The sequence below is a fragment of the Eptesicus fuscus genome, chromosome 10 (genome assembly GCF_027574615.1).
Source record: "Eptesicus fuscus isolate TK198812 chromosome 10, DD_ASM_mEF_20220401, whole genome shotgun sequence".
Classification (NCBI taxonomy): domain Eukaryota; kingdom Metazoa; phylum Chordata; class Mammalia; order Chiroptera; family Vespertilionidae; genus Eptesicus; species Eptesicus fuscus.
The window spans coordinates 57444968-57463592 of NC_072482.1; positions in this window are offsets into that span (position 1 = coordinate 57444968).

An 18625-nucleotide genomic window follows, 5' to 3' on the forward strand; every position below is an offset into this window, starting at 1 on the left:
TATAGGAGGATTTATATAGCAATGGAGGCATACATATATGAAGAGAGTTTGTCTTTGTATATGTGTGTATAGATATAAGCACACACCCTCCCTCACAGGATTTGACATCCCCAACAATTGAAAACTCGTGGGAAGCATTTTATTTAGATGGTTTCAAAAATAGTCCCTGGAGTTTTTCTTGAAATGCCATTCCCTTTACCTTACATACAAATAAAAACGTGATTGCTACTTTTGTGTGAACCAAAGGATACTTCAGATCTCAGAGCTGCCAATCACATGGTACTAAAGGTTTTTAAATCATCCGTTTCCCCCGAGTTTGGGATTGCCTTTTTTCTTGATATCCATAGAGTGCTCCCACCCCTTTTGAAGGCAGTACCTTAACTCCACATGCCTCTGACTGCCATAAGCTTTTTGAATCTGGGATACGTATTTCCAGAAGAGACAATGAATGTGTAATTTCTGTGCCGATATTTCAATGTTTTTAATTCATATATTTTGATTGTAAATTAGATGCATATTAAGAGAAAGGAAGGGGGGAGGGCAGTGTAAAAAGGTAGTGACTTGATTGTTTTCAGTGGTATTTTGATACCAGCTCATAATCTTTTGCGTGTTGTGAGGTTTTGTAAGGGGTTCTGGCAACAGCAGCTTCCCTTGACTAAGTCCATCCTTTTGACCATCACTTCGAGCAGGGGCCCTCCCTGTCGACTACTGAAGACCTTGGAGAAAAACTCCAATCGTTTGGTATATATTTTGGTGACGATTTTTATTCCCCCTGGAGAGTTACCTAACTTGTTTTTAAAACAAAGAAAACAGCAGAGATATGAATAGAATGCCAGGGTTGAGAGTAGACATTATCGATGCTCCCAATTGCCCAATATGTATGACCTTGAATATATTAGAAAGTGCAGTGTTTGGTGGCACGCAGCTAGAGTGACAAGCTGGGCCAGAGGTACCAGAACCTCTCCTTGCAGAGAGCTGGAAGGATTTCATACAATAAGATTGATCTTACGGGAGTTCCCTCTGTCACCGTGCTGAAGGAGCCTACATGGTGGAGTCAGGATGAACACGCAGTGATGGCGATAGAGAGGCCTCTCGGCTTGATCCTCCGTTATGTTAATAAATCGGCTGGGGAACCATCATAGTATTGGTCCCTTGTGGGTTTCAGTCACTTAGGTGTCATCCTGGTTATAGTTGTTATGGGTACTTCACTGAAACATCTCCAAGAAGGTACCATCATAATGCTTAACATTGGCAATACATATAGTTTTGTATGATGAGCCTGTTGGTGTAAGCTCAGATAATCAAAAAAGAAAGAAAGAAAGAGACATAGTTCAAATGTGACGTATTCTACCGAACAGTGTCCACTCCCTCTCCCACTCGTCCTTCCATGCAGACCTGTGCAGGTGCTGCTGTGTCAGCCAGCCGGGCATATGGAGAAATGCCCGGGGCTGGGCCGCCGGTCCTCCACAGCTCAGCCTGAACTCCACGACAGTGTTTGTGAGAGTCCCCACAGTGTGTACTGAAATACCAGTGTGCTGTGATGCAGCGCTTACCTTTGACGATATTGAATGTGATATAGCTGTAGAGAAGTCCGTCCTTGCCTTACGTGAGGATTGTGAGCGTATTTAAATTATGTAGACAAATCAAAGTGGCATTGCTTAATTTTTAGCAGGTCTAATACGCAGGTGAACAGGAAAAATGCAAACCATAACAAGTCACTTTGAAAACCCAAACCAAAGTTTCTTGACCTTAGAGAACTATGGACTTAGAGAAGTTACGGACTTGAGAATTGGGCATTCCCTGTTTCCATATTAAAAAGTGCAGAGCTGAGATCATGTTTAAAAAAAAAAAAGAGTATAACTGTGGACCTATGGGTGCAATTTGAAATCATGTGAAGCATTTTACCAGACTGAACTAAGAGCACATACCAAACCTATCTTAGGATTAAAAGTTGGGTTTATTTTTTATATAAGAATATTATCACTATTGCATAACATACTCAGGACAAAGAACTTTGCTCAGGGAACATACCATATGATGATGATGTTGTTGTTTCTTTACAGAATAGTCTACAGTCCTGCTTACTCAAAACAAACCAAATAACTTTGACCTTTATATAAGTATTATATACTGATGTTAGTAATAACTACCTCTGTTTGACGTAGATCAAAATTTCTGAATTTAAGGTATCAGTTTTCCTATTTCTATTTCATGTGAAAAGTACTCGACAGTAGAATTCCTGAACTCCTTGTATATGTGAATATCACAGATGTGAGCACAGTGTCCATTTTCATGGGTGAAATATAATTCTGTTTACAACAAAAGGCTACCTCATCGTTGATGCATAGCACACCTTTATGCTGCTCCAGCCTTCCAGTGGCTGATCATTCTCTGGTACAGAACCTTTCTGTAGTCTAGATAGCAATTCACAAACTGCATGTTTCTGACAAACACTTGTGAATAATGAAGCATCAAGCATCTCATTTAGTTAGCAAAGTCTCCAAGCATTTCCTTGAACCGATCATGTACTTAGATGAAAGAATTATGGTCACGCTTCCACTTAAGCAACGCAGCACACGGAAGCAATCCTGGGAACAGCTAAGCTTTGCCCAGAGGCTGAGGCAGGAAGGGGTGGCAGGAGGAGAGGCTGGTGTCTGAGTGCATTCATGCTGGGCAAACAGTATAAAAGATGCCAATCTCCTGCATTTATGTCTGTGCTGCCCTGAGGCCAAGCATGTTGCAGCATGATTGCCCTAGGCACACAGCTAACTAGCACTGGCTTGCCAAGGAGTAGACATGGAGTGATGTGCAATGCCATTTCCAGCTACTGAGGGGTGGGGGGCTGTGTGAAGCATCCGTTTACAGGGGTTACCCAGGGACTGGCAGGAGGTCTGTGCGTTAGTGGCTCCTTGACCTCACCCCCATGTCAACACAAATGTAATTCCTAAGAAAGATGCTCTACCAGTCTCTCAGCCCTGTGAGCTATTCATTTGCTACACGGCAGATTACAGTTGGAAACATTTTTATACTTGCATTTCTAGTCTTTACTAGAAGACTTTGGATGTATTTTTACAATGGAAAGATGTAGAAAGATTTTTTACCTGCTTATAACTTGCAAGTTTGGTGTGCAATGTAAGGAAAAAGATCAGTAAACATCATGTTATTAGCATCGACCCACCTACAAAAACAGGATGTTTTTGTTGCCGATTTCTTTTCAGTTAGTCTGGCCCGGTTTTGTTTTGCACCAGTGTGGCCCCAAGTTAATTCTAGTTGTATTTAGTTTGTGAATAGAAGCCCATAAGTGTTAATAGACTTTGTAACATTCACTGTAAGATGAATTATACAGGACATGGGAAATCTCACTAAGTCTTAAAGTTAATTTAAATTAATTTATCTGTTTTCTCTAAGAAATGTTTATCATAAAATATATATGTGTGTTTCCCCTTTGGTTATAAAATTTGGGAAAGTATGTACAAGTGCAGCTGCCTTGATGTTAATTTCCTAGATTTATTTGTTTTAGAGAAGAACAACTTGTTAAAAGCATCTAATTCTGTCTTACATAGCTGTCATCAGCCTCTTTAAGATGTGGTGGTTATGTGATCTGTGTCATAGTTCAGTTAGAGTGAGAAGTTGACCAATGAGTCGTTTTTAAATTTTATGTATGGAACAAAGCTGCAAAGTTATGGCAAAGTACTGTACTGTGAGAAACTATTGCGATATGTAATACATCTGTGGCTTAACACTTGTGAGAGTTGCCAGCTTGAACATGATGGTGTTGACTACCTCTTGAATTACTTACATCTACCCACCACTGGCACCCACCACCAAGCTGGCTTTAATTATATGTATTGGGTTTCTTGTGTTTTTATTTTTATTTTTTTATTTTGGTATTAACCACCCTAACCATACTAGAGACCAAAGTGAACACTGATTTCTATATCTCTTTACTACGGTGTTTTATCTAGTGTTTTTAAATTATCCTGTGTAGTCTTTAGATTGCCTCATTGTCCATTTTGACTCATGTTTACAAGTGAAACTAAACAAAACACGTGAACTGTATATTTTTAAAGGACAGAAAAGGAGATGTTTCGCATGGCCTTCACTCATGTACAGTCATTCTGATGGGCTAACATACTGCTTGCCTTTCTGCAGACCGTGGGTTTTATATCTCATTTCATGCCTAATGTCTTATTCTGTCAACTATGGATATTTTGAGGTCTAAAAAAATTACTTGATTAAAAATAAAAATATAATGTTGGCATTTATGATGAGTTTTGAAGATTTCTCATTATTTGTATGATTGCTCAGTTAAATGAATGCATAAAAGGCCATTTACACATATATTAAGTAGTTTTAACATCTTCAGATACAGGCGATTTAAATATGGGCCAAACTTATGTCAATACAGATGGCGAGTAAATTCCGTCTCTATGAATGAATGAATGAATGAATGAACGAAGAAGGAGAGGTAGGTTTGTCAGCATCAGGAATTGTCCAGGATTTGCAGGCATGGATTGTGTGTGAGCTTCTAAATCAGATTACACACTGCATGTGCTCAGGAAAAGTCCCCTGAAACAAAAGTGTTCAAGCCCTTTTGGAGGAACCATTTTATAATTCTTCCTTATTAATTGAAAACTAGTTGAAACGAGTCCTGCCTGGTGTGATTCCGTGATGAGAGCATCCACCCTTGCACCGAAGGGACACAGGTTCAATTCCCAGTCAAGGGTACGTCCCTGGCATGTGGGTTCGATCCTGAGCCTCCGTTCGGGTGTGTGGGAGGCAACCAATGCATGTTTCTCTCCTCCTCCCTCCCTTTCACTCTCTCTAAACATCAATAGGAAAAATGTCTTCGGATGAGGATCTATACTAATAATAGAGGGATATGCAAATTATCCAGGATGCCGTCACATCACGACCATTCAGCAGGGTGGGCGAGGCTTCGGGTCTCGCGCGATTTTGTCCCGCCCAGGCAGATTACCCCACGGCCCCGCAGCCGAATCCCGACGCGGACCCGGGGTTTACTAAACTTTACTGGAGCTGCTCCCCACACCCCAACCCCTGCCCCAGGACTGCGCTGCCCGCAGCAGGGCGCCCTGGCAGCCTCCTGACAGGCGGGCGGCCGGGGAGAGCCGAGTGGGTCGGGGCTGCAGGGAGCCACGGAGGGGCGGGGCAGCCAGAGCCAAGTTCCCAGGCGTCTGAGGAGAGCGCCTGACAGGAGCCTGGACTGCAAAGAAGGAAGAGGAAGCGGCCACGGGGAGCTCTTCCAATCGCCCTGCAAAGACACCCTACCCCAGCCCCCGCATCCCCAGGGGGACAGGGAGGCTGACCAGACGGGGAGAAGACCCAGCCTCAGGGGTAGCCGCAGCCCGCACCTCCGACTCCCAATCTCTTCCCCCGCCACCCCTGCCAGGGGCGCCCACAATAATAGCACGCCTGTGACGACCCATCAGTGCCCCCGAGGCACCCAGGGCCCATGGCCCACCACTGCCAGGCCCCCTCCGCTGGGGCCGGGCACACCTCTCCTCCCTACAACTCCAGACCCAGGTGGAGGCAGGCCTGAGCGGCCCCCCCAGGGTCAGACCCTTCCCCCCAACAGCAGCAGCACCGTCTCTGCAGAGAAAGTGCACTGAACCTTGCCAGGGCCATGGCTAAATTCGCCCTCCTAGCCTGCCTGGCCCCACCCTGGCCCAGCCCCCACCCTGCTCCAGGAGATTGGAGCCCCCTCCCCTGCCTCCCCCTACCCCCGAGCACATACAGCTGCAAAACAGCCAAGTACAATTTAAAGAATGGCCCCAAGAGGGAAGGTTTGACAGTTACTCCCCCTTTGGCCTTGCTGCCCCCCTAGCGCCCCCCTACCACTCCCCTGGCCAGTGCCTCCAGGGACAACCACCACTACAGGGCTGCTGGCCAGAGCCCACCCCTCCGAGGCCTGCGGAACCCTCTGCAAAGCTTCATTAGCTACGGTCCCAGGAAACAATCATGCCCTCCTCCCCCAATCAGCACCTGCTTCCTGCGAGGGTACCCATGGGCTTAAAAATAATCCCTTCCCGTTTAGACATCACTTACTTGATGAAACATTTCTAGGTTTATTAGCTCAGAACCTCCTCATGACAACCCAGTGAGGCAGGCGGAGAAGAGATTACAATTCCCATGGGATATGCATGTGTATTCAGAAATGAAGCTCAGAGAGGAAAAGTGTCAAGCTCAGTGGTTCCCAATGTGCACCACACACCCCACAGGGGGGCAATTTGATTTTAAGTGGGGGCAATTCGAGAATGAGTTAACAGTGAATTTTTTCCATTTCTTATGGTTGTAAGGGGCCTCATCTACAGTGTATCCTATATAATAAAAGGCTAATATGCAAATGACTGAATGGTGGAATGACCAGTCACTATGATGTGCACTGACCACCAGGGGTCAGACACTCAACACAGGAGCCCCCAATGGTCAGTGTGCTCCCACAGGGGAAGTGCCGCTCAGCCAGAAGGCGGGCTCACGCTTCCGTGGCAATGCTAAGGATGTCTGACTGACGGCTTAGTGTCCACTAAGCCGTCAGTTGGACATCCCCCCAGGGCTCACGAACTGTTCTTGCTTGCTAGAACAGTAGCCCTGTTGGATCGTCACCGGCCAGGCTGAGGGACCCCCACCCAAGTGCACAAATTTCATGCGCCAGACCTCTAGTTTAAAAATAAAAATAAAAGTTTCTGAAAAGAACAATCAAAGCCAGAATACTCCAGTACCAAATATCTAATATGTGAATGTAGATTTGTCAAATGATGTATGCGGTGCTGATATGCTGCTGAAACAATTTAATGAAACTTGAGTTTTATAAGTTGGCCAGTCCCACAATTAAACTAATTTTCATTTCAGCTCTATACCTGGATGATTGTGTGGGTGTGGGGCGGGGGGGGGGGGGGTCTACTATGATTCCTACTTCTGTTGTTGTTAATTGTGGTAAAAAAAACAAACATAATTTACCATCCTACCCATTTTTTAAGCACACCAGTATATTCACATTGTTGTGCAACATTGAATGATTCACTTGTAGGTTTTGAAGGTCTCTACCCTGAATGCTCATGAGGGCGTGATTACATAAACATTTCAACTGTGTTTATTTTCTTTGACAATTATTATTTAAAAGAGTGGCTTTTTGTTATAAAAGTAACATTGTACTTTACTGTGGAGAATAGGGAGAAGCTTAAAAAATAAATAAAATTCATACATAACCCCACCACCCAGAAATAATATTTTTAAATTAATTTTAAATATGGAAACCCTCTTTTAAAAGTACTTAATCCCATCACGTAGAAATAACCATTAACCTTTTTTGATTAAATACATTAGACATTTAAAAAATAAAATTAGGTTAGATTATATATAGTTTGGAACTTTACACTTTTCCTCCGATATCATATAATGTTTTGTCATCAATAAAAATTGTTCAAAACAACATTTCTGATAAGTGCACATGCAGTCTGAGGAAGTGAGATTCAGGTGAAGTGAGAAAGACGGGCGAAGAAACAGCATAAACCAAAGGTCAGGGTTGAGCATGAGCAGTGCACAATTCAATCAGCAGAGACTAACGTGGTGAGGCAAAAAACATTTTGCATAAAAAGCACTTTGAATTCATTGGAGGGCAAGTAGTGCAGCCAGGAACTTGGGGGGCTACTGACTTTGAAAGAAGGGGAAAGCACATTTACCCCCAGCTTTTCCCCTAAGGGCCGTTGCCAGTTCCCTGAGGTGCCACCGGATGAGACACAGAGAATGAAGCCTCCACCATCTTCATACAGATCCATTTAAAGTCATTGAATGTTAAGACTCAGCAGAAAGCCGCTGAGAGCGGGGCCAGAACTAGGGTGAGGCAAGAGAGGTGCCTGAGGTGTAAGATGGAAAAGGTGCTCACTTGCAGGGTGGTCCTTTGCTCTATGCACCTTCCTGTCTCATCCCTCTCCACGCCCCTGGCTGGGAGGCTAAAAGAGTTAACAGAGTTCCTCAGCCGTCTAGTGCTGACAGAGATGGAATTAGGAAGAGAGTTCGATGGATCTTGGTAAACACCTCGGTTTTGTCTGGATCCCAGAAGACTAAATCTAGGAATAAGTGTGCGCCCTAAGAGTACTGGCCATACACCAGGAAAGGGGCCAAAGTAAAATAGACCAGACCTAACAAAACCTGAAATTAAAAAAAAAACAAAACAAAACCTGAAATTAACCCTGGATGGGACAAGGTGACCAGCTAGTACAGTACCTATCTACAAAAATAAAACAGCCCTCCTTGGAGGAAGACAACATTACCCAAAGCCCCTGCAAATTTTTACCTACAATGTCCAACACCCAAGCAAATAGAATGAAGCATGCTAATAAACAGCCAATTCACTGGGAACAAAGGAAAACAGGGGATTCAGATATTGCAATTATTGTACAATGATGTTAAAAATAACTATGGCAAACAGAGAAGATATAGAAGACGGAAACTGTAGAGCCAAAAATTATAATATCTGAAAGTAAGAATTCAATAGATGGGCTTAACAACAAGTTAACTGCTAAGAGAACAGGAAAAAGGGGGGTGGGGCAGAAAAAGCCACAGAATATTAATAAACAGGAAGACAGGTCAATAAAAAGTTTCCAGAATTATGGACAGAAAATTTTTATTTTTATTTTATTTTATTTTATTTTTTTATTTTTTAAATTTCTTTATTGATTAAAGTGTCACATATTTGTCCTCATCCCCCCATTCCCATCCCACACCCCTCCCCACGGATGCCCCCACCCCCTGTTGAACTTAACCGTTGGATAGGCTCATATGCATGCACACAAGATGGACAGAAAATTTTTAATGGAGCAATATAGGTGCAACCAAATTGCAGAGGTTAAAAAAAAAAGCGAAAAAGCAACATAGCCTATACTACTTGTTTGAAATGGGAGTGAAAGGGAGGATAAATGTAATCAATGCAGCAATTAGAAAAAGTAAGAGTTCAGAATTTTTCAAGATAAAAAAAATTGTTTTTTTACTATTTTTTTTATTTCATTATGGGGAAAATACATAAAATGACAGAAATGTAGAAAAGCTATAGGGGTTAGCAAAGTTACTACAATTATTTTAAAGTTGCTTCCTTAACAAAGTTACTGCAATGCTATTATAGTCTTGCTTTCCAACTTGCTTGCTAGAACAGTAGCCCTGTTGGATCAGATAATAAAATAGACAGATAGGCAATCAGACAAGGTAGATTTGCTCGTAATACCAGGAAAAAGCAGCCCTTTGGGTCTATAATAACGTCTTCTTATGACCTTATTATTTACTTTTTAAAGATACAAAGCATGCATTGGAAGGCAGAGGGAATAGAATCAGTGGAAAGAGAGAAGGTTCTGGAAGATGGCCTAAGTGGGAAACTTCCTACTTTCATGAAAGAACATGGGGGAAAGGCCTTCTCACCACTTCTTCTGGGCGCTTTCTTAGTGGCATTAGGGTGGGGATACTCAATTTTGGTATTTTAATGGAACTCCCTAGACTGTCACTGGAGAAGAAAATCTGAATTTTTTTAAATGTTTAGAAATACACCAGCATGTTTTGCCGGCGAACCCGCATGCTGATGTAGAGAAACAGTTCACCACATTTGTCCTCTCCAAAGAGCTACACTGGGGAAAAGAAGTTATAGTGTTTAAATGGCAGGAAAACCTGACAACTAAAGTATAGGCAGTCCAATATGCTTTTGTAAGAATTAACATTTCTTTTTCCTAATAAAGAGCAAATGTAAATCCCATTCAGGATAATAGGAAGCCCCAGAATCCTGTACACGGAGCCCTGCATTTACACCAGGCCTCTGTTTGTGCCTCTTGCATAAGCTTTTTATAAGAGCCTTATATGAAGCTTTTGCTTGCTAGGCTACTAGATCAAAATATTGCTCATGTGACAATTTATCATTTTGTGATAGGTCCTGCCCCTGTTTTCTTGTTATTTTTATGAAATTAATTTTTTTTCCTCATACCCACTCTACGAGGTTTTCTTGTCTGCTTTGCTTTCTAGAAACAATTGAAATTTAAAAGAATGGTTTTGCTGTTAAATATAATTTCTGTCATCCTCAGTTTAGAAATCAGCATATGTTACCCTTCCAAATTCTCTCTGTCTCTCTGTCTCTCTCTCTCTCTGTCTCTCTCTCTTTCCCTCTCTTTCAAACACACACACACACACACACACACACACACACACACACACACACACACGAAAGCAAACCATATTTACGTTTGACTTGGTTCCAATACACGTATTGACATGTGGTCTTTTCTTCCTGGTTTTCCACACTTTCTTTAGAAACGGCCTCACTGCTGGCATGCCATAGATTTCTTTGTCAGGTTTTAGTGATCACTTCTTTCACTTAGATGGTCAGGTCATATCTTCACGCGATTACAGTTACCTCCACATTGGCCCTGCAAATTCTCGTATCTTCATGAAATTAACTCTGTACAACATATCTTCATTAGCTAGTCCAGATATTACTTTAGCTAGCTCTGTGTTAAACTCGCTTCTGCCACTCACACAAAGCAACCTATTTAAAACCATCATAATGAATTCTAATTCCGGCCATCATAAACTTTCTCATGGTAGAGAATTTGGAAAATCAAAAGAAGGGACTGAAATGTATGACATCATCACTGAGGCGTTCTGGAGGTGTCCACTGTTCCCTGTTTCTCTAAGGTTGGTATTTTTCTTCTGTGTGTTAATACTGAACAGCATTAATGGGGAGAGAGATCAGATTGCCCAGGAAATGTTAACAGAGAACAAAATGGAAGAAGCCCTGGAATGTCATTTGGTCCAATATTCTGTCTTCATCTAGGATCACGCTTGATCATCCCAGATGGTTATTCCCAAAGCCTGCTGGAGAAGATTGAACAAGTTCCATTAGAACCCCATCCCAACCAATGTCTAAATGTTACAGCACAAGCCCCACCCCTAACCCCTAACAAAACAAAACAAATAAGCAATGAAAAGAATTGGGAGCCAAGATCAGATTATTTAAGCGATCCCATTTGGAAGGGCCATAGTCACAACCCACAGTGATTCTTTTTAAATAAAAATTATTTCTTAATGGGACACTGTCCCAACTAAAATTTTCCCCAAGATAGCCTACATAACATAACAACCGGAATAGCATGTCCTAATGTGGTGCATTGTACAGTGGGTCTTTGGAAGTGTGAAAACTCCTTTTGGTGAAGATGCAAGTACGCTGCACTTCAGCTGCTATGCAATACCACCAGAGGGCGCTCTTCACTCACTCTCTGAAACGAATACTTCGCGTCACCAGGACAAAGTATTTTATCTGAGTATATCTAGGTCATCTTGTAATAAGAAATTCAAACCTGTAAGCACCCATAGTGCATTAAATACTCATATTGTATTATTGTCCCATAAGTTTCTCATCCAGCTTTCAAGCTATAAGAAACACAAGACTCCTAAAATTTTCATGTGAGATTTTATTACTCAAAACTTTGAGGTTGTTCGTCTCACTTAGACATCTGAGTAGGTCTGCCCACACGCGCATTATCTGGGAAGAACTCTTCTCTTGGTAAAATGCGCACCCTACCGTGCCCAGGTGTTCTGGGTTTGCGATTTGAACGTGTACACCTGGAAGTGAGGACAAATTAGCCACAAGTTCCAAGAGAAATTCCAGGTATAATTTAGTGAAGAGATATTTCTTTTACCTTAAGCTTCCATTTACGTGTCACTGGTTAAGACAGTCATATTAAGCTTTCACTTTTATAGCGCTTTATGGTTTTACATGGGCTTTGGAATTTGGTTCTCACAAAACTCTTTTAAGGTAAAGATGGCAGGTATAAGTAGTCCTGCATTACTAAGGAAGGTGCAGCTGCTCAGGGAGATGACATTAACTGTGCAGGTCACAGAACGCGTCTCGGGGCCAGGAAGGACTCCTCAGGATTCTCATTCTTGTTATTCTCTTCTCCCAAACGCCAGAGCCCGCTTGCAAGCTTCTTTCTGTCTCTGTTACTTCAGAAGGTACAAGTGATTAAGGGGAGTTGATCAAAATCACACACCAGCAGTGGTCTAAAGGCACAAGCTGCCAGGCCTGGCTGGTGTGGCTCAGTCCTATACATCTAAAGGTTTCGGGTTCGATCCCCGTCAGTGCCTATAGGGGAGGCAGCAGATCCACCTCTCTCTCTCTCTCTCTCTCTCTCTCTCAATCTCTCTCTAAAATCAATAAACACATCCTTGGGTGAGGATTTAAAAACAAGGTACAAGCTTCAAGCTTCCAGTTATAAAATTAAGCCCTGGGATCTAATGTCCACCATGGTGACTGTAGTTAAGAATACTGTGCTGCATATTTGAAAATCACGAAGGGAGTAGATCTTAAACGTTCTCATCACAAGAAAAAAAATGGTAATCATGTGTGGTGATGGATGTTAACTGGCCTTATTTTGATGATCACTTCTCAATGTATACATATATCAAATCACTATGTTGTCCAATTGAAAGTAATATAATCCTATATAATAAAAGGGGAATATGCAAATAGACGGAATGGCAGAACAACCAAACAACAAATCAAAGCGTAATATGCTAATTATATGCTAAGACTGCTCAGCCGCTTGCTATGACATGCACTGACCACCAGGGGGTAGATGCTCTGACTGGTAGGTTAGCTTGCTGCTGGGGTCCGGCTGATCAGGACTGAGCGAGATGGGCCAGACATGCCCTGGAGCCCTCCTGCGATCCCTCCCTGGCCCAATTGTGCCCCAGTGGGGTTCCTTAGCCTGGCCTGCACCCTCTCAAAATCCAGGACCACTCGGGGGATGTCAGAAAGCCAGTTTCAGCCCGATCCCGCAGGCCACTCCTCTTGGGAGGGCGCAAGATGCCAGGCTCGTGGCTAGCGAGCGCTGCTGTGACAGCACGATCATCTCCCCATCAGGACTGAATGGGCGCGAGCCCGCGGCAGGCACAGTGGGGCCGGGATGAGTGGGAGCGGCAGGTAGGAACTGCAGGCAGTGTTGGACTGCGGGTTTTGGTCGATCCCTGCAGGCCACCCAGAGGGACTCCACCCATGCACGAATTCGTGCACTGGGCCTCTAGTATGATATATCAACTAGAGGCCCATTGCACGAAGATTCATGCAATAGGCCTTCCTTCCCCTGGCTGCCTGCACCAGTTTTCCTCCAGCACCTGGGACCCAGGCCTTCGCTCTGCCTGCAGAGGAGAAGCCAGGCCTCGAGGCTTCTCCGCTCCGGAAGCAGCAGAGAAGCCAAGCCTCCTTCAGTCTTCAGTCTTCAGTCTTCAGTCTTCGCTTGGGCTGGAGCCTTCAGTCTTTACTCCGCGCCTGTGTATGCAAATCAACCCGCCATCTTTGTTAGGCTAATTTGCATACTCACTTCTGATTGGCTGGAGGTGCGGTCAGTTTGCATATTTCTCTTTTATTAGTGTAGATTATATATTGATAAAAAATAAGTGTTCCTCACATAAATATGATACATGTGGAAGAAAATCACACACCAACAGAACTGTCTACTCTTGCTTTAACCCTTTGCACTCGCTTGCTTTTTTCTCGATTCCTTTATTCTAATGCTAACCGTGTCGAGTCACACTTGACATCCGAGTGCAAAAGGTTAACCTGAATGTTTCCCTCTATGCCACCCACTTTGCACTCTTCCAACCCCACACTAACACTGCTCCTGCTGCCTTATGTTTCCTAAAGCAGGAAGCAATGCCAGGAAAGCATTCCTGCATGGTCTGTACCAGCCAGCAACTATACCCAGATCACCTGGGGTGCCTGCTCAAGTGAAAGTTTCTGACCTTCCTCCAGACTAGAGAGTCTCAGATTTAACACAATTTAATCATCTGGGAGCTTTTAAGAATCCGGATGCCAAATGAATTGCTGGCTCAATGTGCTGTGAATCACTGTTACAGGTGTACTGAGTTCCTGAAGCCAGATTTTAACTAGTTCCCAATGTGACTCTTCTTTTAAAAACTAGAGGCCTGGTGCACAAAATTCATGCACTTGGCAGGGGGGCGGGCGCGCCCTCAGCCTGACCTGCGCCCTCTCAGAGTCCGGGAGCGGGCTTTGGCAGGCAGTCAGACATCCTTAGCCAGCCATGAGCCCAGCTTCTGGCTGAGCAGGGCTCCCCCTGTGGGAGTGCACTGACATCAGGGGGCAGCTCCTGCATTGAGCATCTTCCCCCTGGTGGTCAGTGTGCGTCCGGGCTGGTCAGTGCACAACCGACTGGTCGTTCCAACATTCGGTCGATTTGCATATTAGCCTTTTATTACCAGTATATAGAGTTTGAGAACTATTGGCCTAGGGCCAAAAAATAAAATAAAATAAATACAAGTTCCTTTTAAGTGAAAGCCATTGGACTGTGAATAGGAATATGTGGATTCTAGTTTTCCTTGTGTTTAATTGTCCCAGCCATAGTCTCCTCATCTGCTAAATAAAGGGACAGTGTCAACATGATCTGGGAACTTAGAAATCCAGCCTTTGAGCCTTTCCCCAGCTGTACTGAATCAAACTCAGGGGTGAGGCCCAGCTAGCTGGGTTTTAATGGCCTTCTGGTCATCCCCCGATTGCTACTCAGTTGGGTGAACTCTTGAACTAAACTTTACCTGCTCTGCTCTGAAATTATACAGGTCTGTCCCTCCAAAATCTCAACCAACACCATTTCGGAAGGGCTAGAAGGGGTTTTTTAGCAAGCTGGCTGCTTTGAGAAGAACTTTTGAGAAACCCTTTAAATGGTATAACAAGAACTACAGAATACTTGGTGATAAATGGACCTAAAGTAGTTCTGGTATTAATGACGATGGTAACACGACTTCAAGCCAACACAGCATTTGTGAAGGACAGCGTACAGATGGGACTGTCCTGGGTGGGAAAGACAGGCAGAGGGGTCCAACTGGTGAGACGTGGCCTAACCCTCCAAATCATTCTCAACCTCCCCACCTCCCTGTTCCCCCCCAAAAAATCCTGACTCAGGTGGACATGGAGGGACAAAGAGCAGAGATACCATGTCAGCCTTTAAGAGGGATGCACACTTGGAATTGTGGGCATGGAAGCTGGGAGAGCCCTCACCTGCTCTCGCCTCATTTTGCAGATGAAACTGGGCCCAGATAGGTGATGCGACCTGCCCAAACCCCAGCATTCTTTAGCAATCAAACCACATGGAGAATGCCAGTCTCCTGAATTTTGGAGAACGTCTCCCTCCCCACACTCTCTGGGGTCTAGATGAGCTTCTCTCCATCCTTCCTGTTGTCAAAATTTGCCCATCCTGTCTTCCATGCGTGTCCACCCCACCTGCCCAAAGCTACCAGGCAGCCACCATGGGGAGATAAGCAGGGGTATTAGTTGAAAATAAGTGTTAAAGGTTGACCACACGTAACAAGTTCTTTCTTCTCTTCACCTTATTAAGATCATCATTTCACCGAACACCAGTGTTGTCCACCTGTGAGCCACCTCACAGAGGTGCCTGCAGCCTCCTTCCAGCCTAGTGCTTCCCGGGGCCACTCCCCGACCTCAGGATGGGCTCCTTTGACCCAGTCCAACATGCAGACAGTGCAGCCGGTGGGCTCCCGTGCCTCCAGCCACCTCTGCTGTGAGCACCAGGGGCCCTGGCACCGACTCTCTGGCTTTTTACAAGGACTGTGGTTGCCAAAGCCTTAAGCACCCAACTTGGCAACCAAAGGAAAAGGGGTGAGAACTACACTCAGTGAGCGCCAGCTGTGTGGGGAAAGGATCTAGTGTGCAGCTGGGGACACGCAGCTGCTGGGGTGGTGGTGGGGGAACGGTTAACAACCTGCTGAAGATCCATGGGTAGAGAGTGTTCAGAAGCGCATCTGTCTGACCTCAGAGCCACATGGGGGGAGGGGAAGCTCTGCCTCCTTTTCCAGGTCCTGCTTTAGGGCTGCTTTGAGCTAGAAGGGTCGTCGAGATGGACAACATAGATAAGAAATCTGTTGGGGGCAACATGTCACTAGGTCCCCCACATCCTATATAATAAAACCCTAATATGCAAGTCTACTAAAAGGCAGAACAACCAGTTGCTATGACGTGCACTGACCACCAGGGGGCAGACGCTCAATGCAGGAGCTGCCCCCTGGTGGTCAGTGCACTCCCACAGGGGAAGTGCCAGTAGGCCAGAAGCCGGGCTCACCGCTGGCGAGCACAGCAGTGGTGGCAGGAGCCTCTCCCATCTCCACTGCAGTGCTAAGGACCCTGAGGGGGATGTCTGATTGCCAGCTTAGGGGAGCGGGCCTAAGTCGGCAGTCGGACATCCCCATTGGGGTCCTGGACTGTGAGAGGGCATAGGCCAGGCTGAGGGACGCCCCCCCCCCCCCCCCCCCCCGCCCCCAGTGCACGAATGTCATGCACCGGGCCTCTAGTCTACATGAACTGGTAGGTTATTTTAAAGGGCAACATCAGATTTTAATTTTTCTTTTTCTAAAAACATGCCTCTCTCTATAAATATATGTATGAAAGTATAAAGTATGATATGATTCTTACTCATTATACATATCAATACTAATAAGAAGAGTTAAAAGGGATCAGATGAGAAAAACAATAATAATGGGGAGCACCTTACAAAGGATTGACTCAGCGGCCCCCAAGATACAGAAGCAGTTGTAAGAGAAATTCAGAGCAGATGATCAGCTGGTAGCTCCGTCTTCCACCCAGTATACTTGGCCCCTTGGGAGTCGGGCCTGAGGGCTGCTCCCTGTCTGAGCTCCTTCCAAGGGCCTCCGTGGTTTCACCTTAGCCAGTCTCTGCACAAAGGCCATAATTATACCCACAGACACAGCAGCATTTGCAAACACATTCATCATTTGCAAACAAATAGCAAGAAGTAAATGGCTATTCGCACTTTCCCCTCGAGGCTGCTTTCCTGTAAAGCCGTTTGCAGTGCTAAGAGCGGGTTTGTAGCTGTGGGGCTTCCACGTAGGCGTGGGGTAGCTCTGCTTCCTTCAAACCACCTTTGGCCCTGCAGCCCTGTGGGGTCAGGGAGTCAGAGCGGAGGCAAGTCTGAGTCACGTGCTTCTTTCTCCAGGGAGCTGGCCCCACTGCCATCCCTGCCACAGAGCAGCAAGCAGCTGCAACAAGCAAGTAGGGGTAGAAAACCAGCGGCTTAGCTGACACCTGGAAAGAGGTGAGCTCCCTCATGACAGAAGGAAGGAGGAGGCTGGGGGATCTTGAAGGTCAATGGGGAGGCCTCTGCGCCTAGTAAATAGCAAGGCTATACCAACGTCGTGTCCAATGCCCTGGGTCCACAGGGTAGCTTCCCAGAGCAGGCTGGCACGGATGACGCCGGAACTGTGAAGATGGCCCCACCGAGGGACGAGAAAAAGGCCTAGGAGCAGGTAAGAGCGTGGCCGGAAAGAAGGAGGCTTCTCCGAGTTGTAAGATGGAGCCGGGAGAGTGCCCAGATCAAGCCTGCGGTCGGGTCCCGGCTGCTCACTTGCTGGCCATGCGGCTTCGGACCGGTTCCTCGTCCTCTGTGCACGTCCCTCCCTCCTAAATCCGGGACGCTAACGCCTGTCCTGCACCTTGCTGGCCTTTGCGGAGTGTTGGGACATTGAGGGGTAAGGAAAAGGGCTTTGTCAAGTTGGACAGTGATCTGAAGGGACTTCAGACTTAGGTGACATGGCTTATGGAGTACAAGAATCGGTTCCTTTTATGGGAGTAGAAGGTGCTCCTTCCATTTGGATCTAGTCTTGGGGGATGGTCAGGGCAAGTACCAGCTGCTGAGGGCCAAGGGATGGGCTCTCAGCTTCCCATTCCAATACTGAGGGCAGTCGATGGAAGACATGTGCGTTCCTTCAAGCACGGAAAGGTGGGTCCCTCGCGCCCACCACAGAATAGGCCCCGGGAGGTCCCCTCCCCCTTCCTGTGACCCCTGTGCTGTGGAATCTTAGGAAACTGTGTAAGTAAGAAGAATGAAATGAAAATACACATTTTTTAAAGTAAGAAGTTTATTTGATTAAATGACAATATATGAAGATATTTTAAATGATAAGGCTTTATCCAGACAAAATGTAAATTTATTATAAATGTGACTATATAAAGCATTCAAAAAATCCTCACGTACTTTAAAACCAGGTTGCAAGTAAGTATAACAGAACCTGTAAGTAGTACTTAAAAGCAGGTTTCTTAAGTGACACTTCCGATTTGCCATCCTACACCAGGCATCTGGGGTCCTGTGACAATCAAGGCATGGCTACCCTCAGCGAGAGTGGGTCGTCCCTCGAGCAGAATTGAAGCCGAGATTACACCACGACCTTGAGCTCCCTACACAGTATCCTAGCCTTTCAAACCCTCGGGAATTGGGATTGAATAGGTGGGAATCTCTAGTCACTCTAGTTGAGGGTAATTAGAAAAAGAGGTTGGGAAACCAGGGTCGGACAGAGGGAGGGGATGGGATACCGAGGCATGGCTAGGTCAGAGGTTTCTACACAGCAGTTTTAGAAACGACCAAGGAAACGATGAAAATAAAAACAAACACAACACAAAACCAGTGGCTCCTCGGAGCTGCACCCTGGGGTCTGCAGGGAGGAGGGTGCCAGGACCCCGAAGGTCAGACCTGACCAAGTTCGCGGCTGGGCCACCACACCCTCGCAGGAGAATCTTCACTGGAGGGCGGAG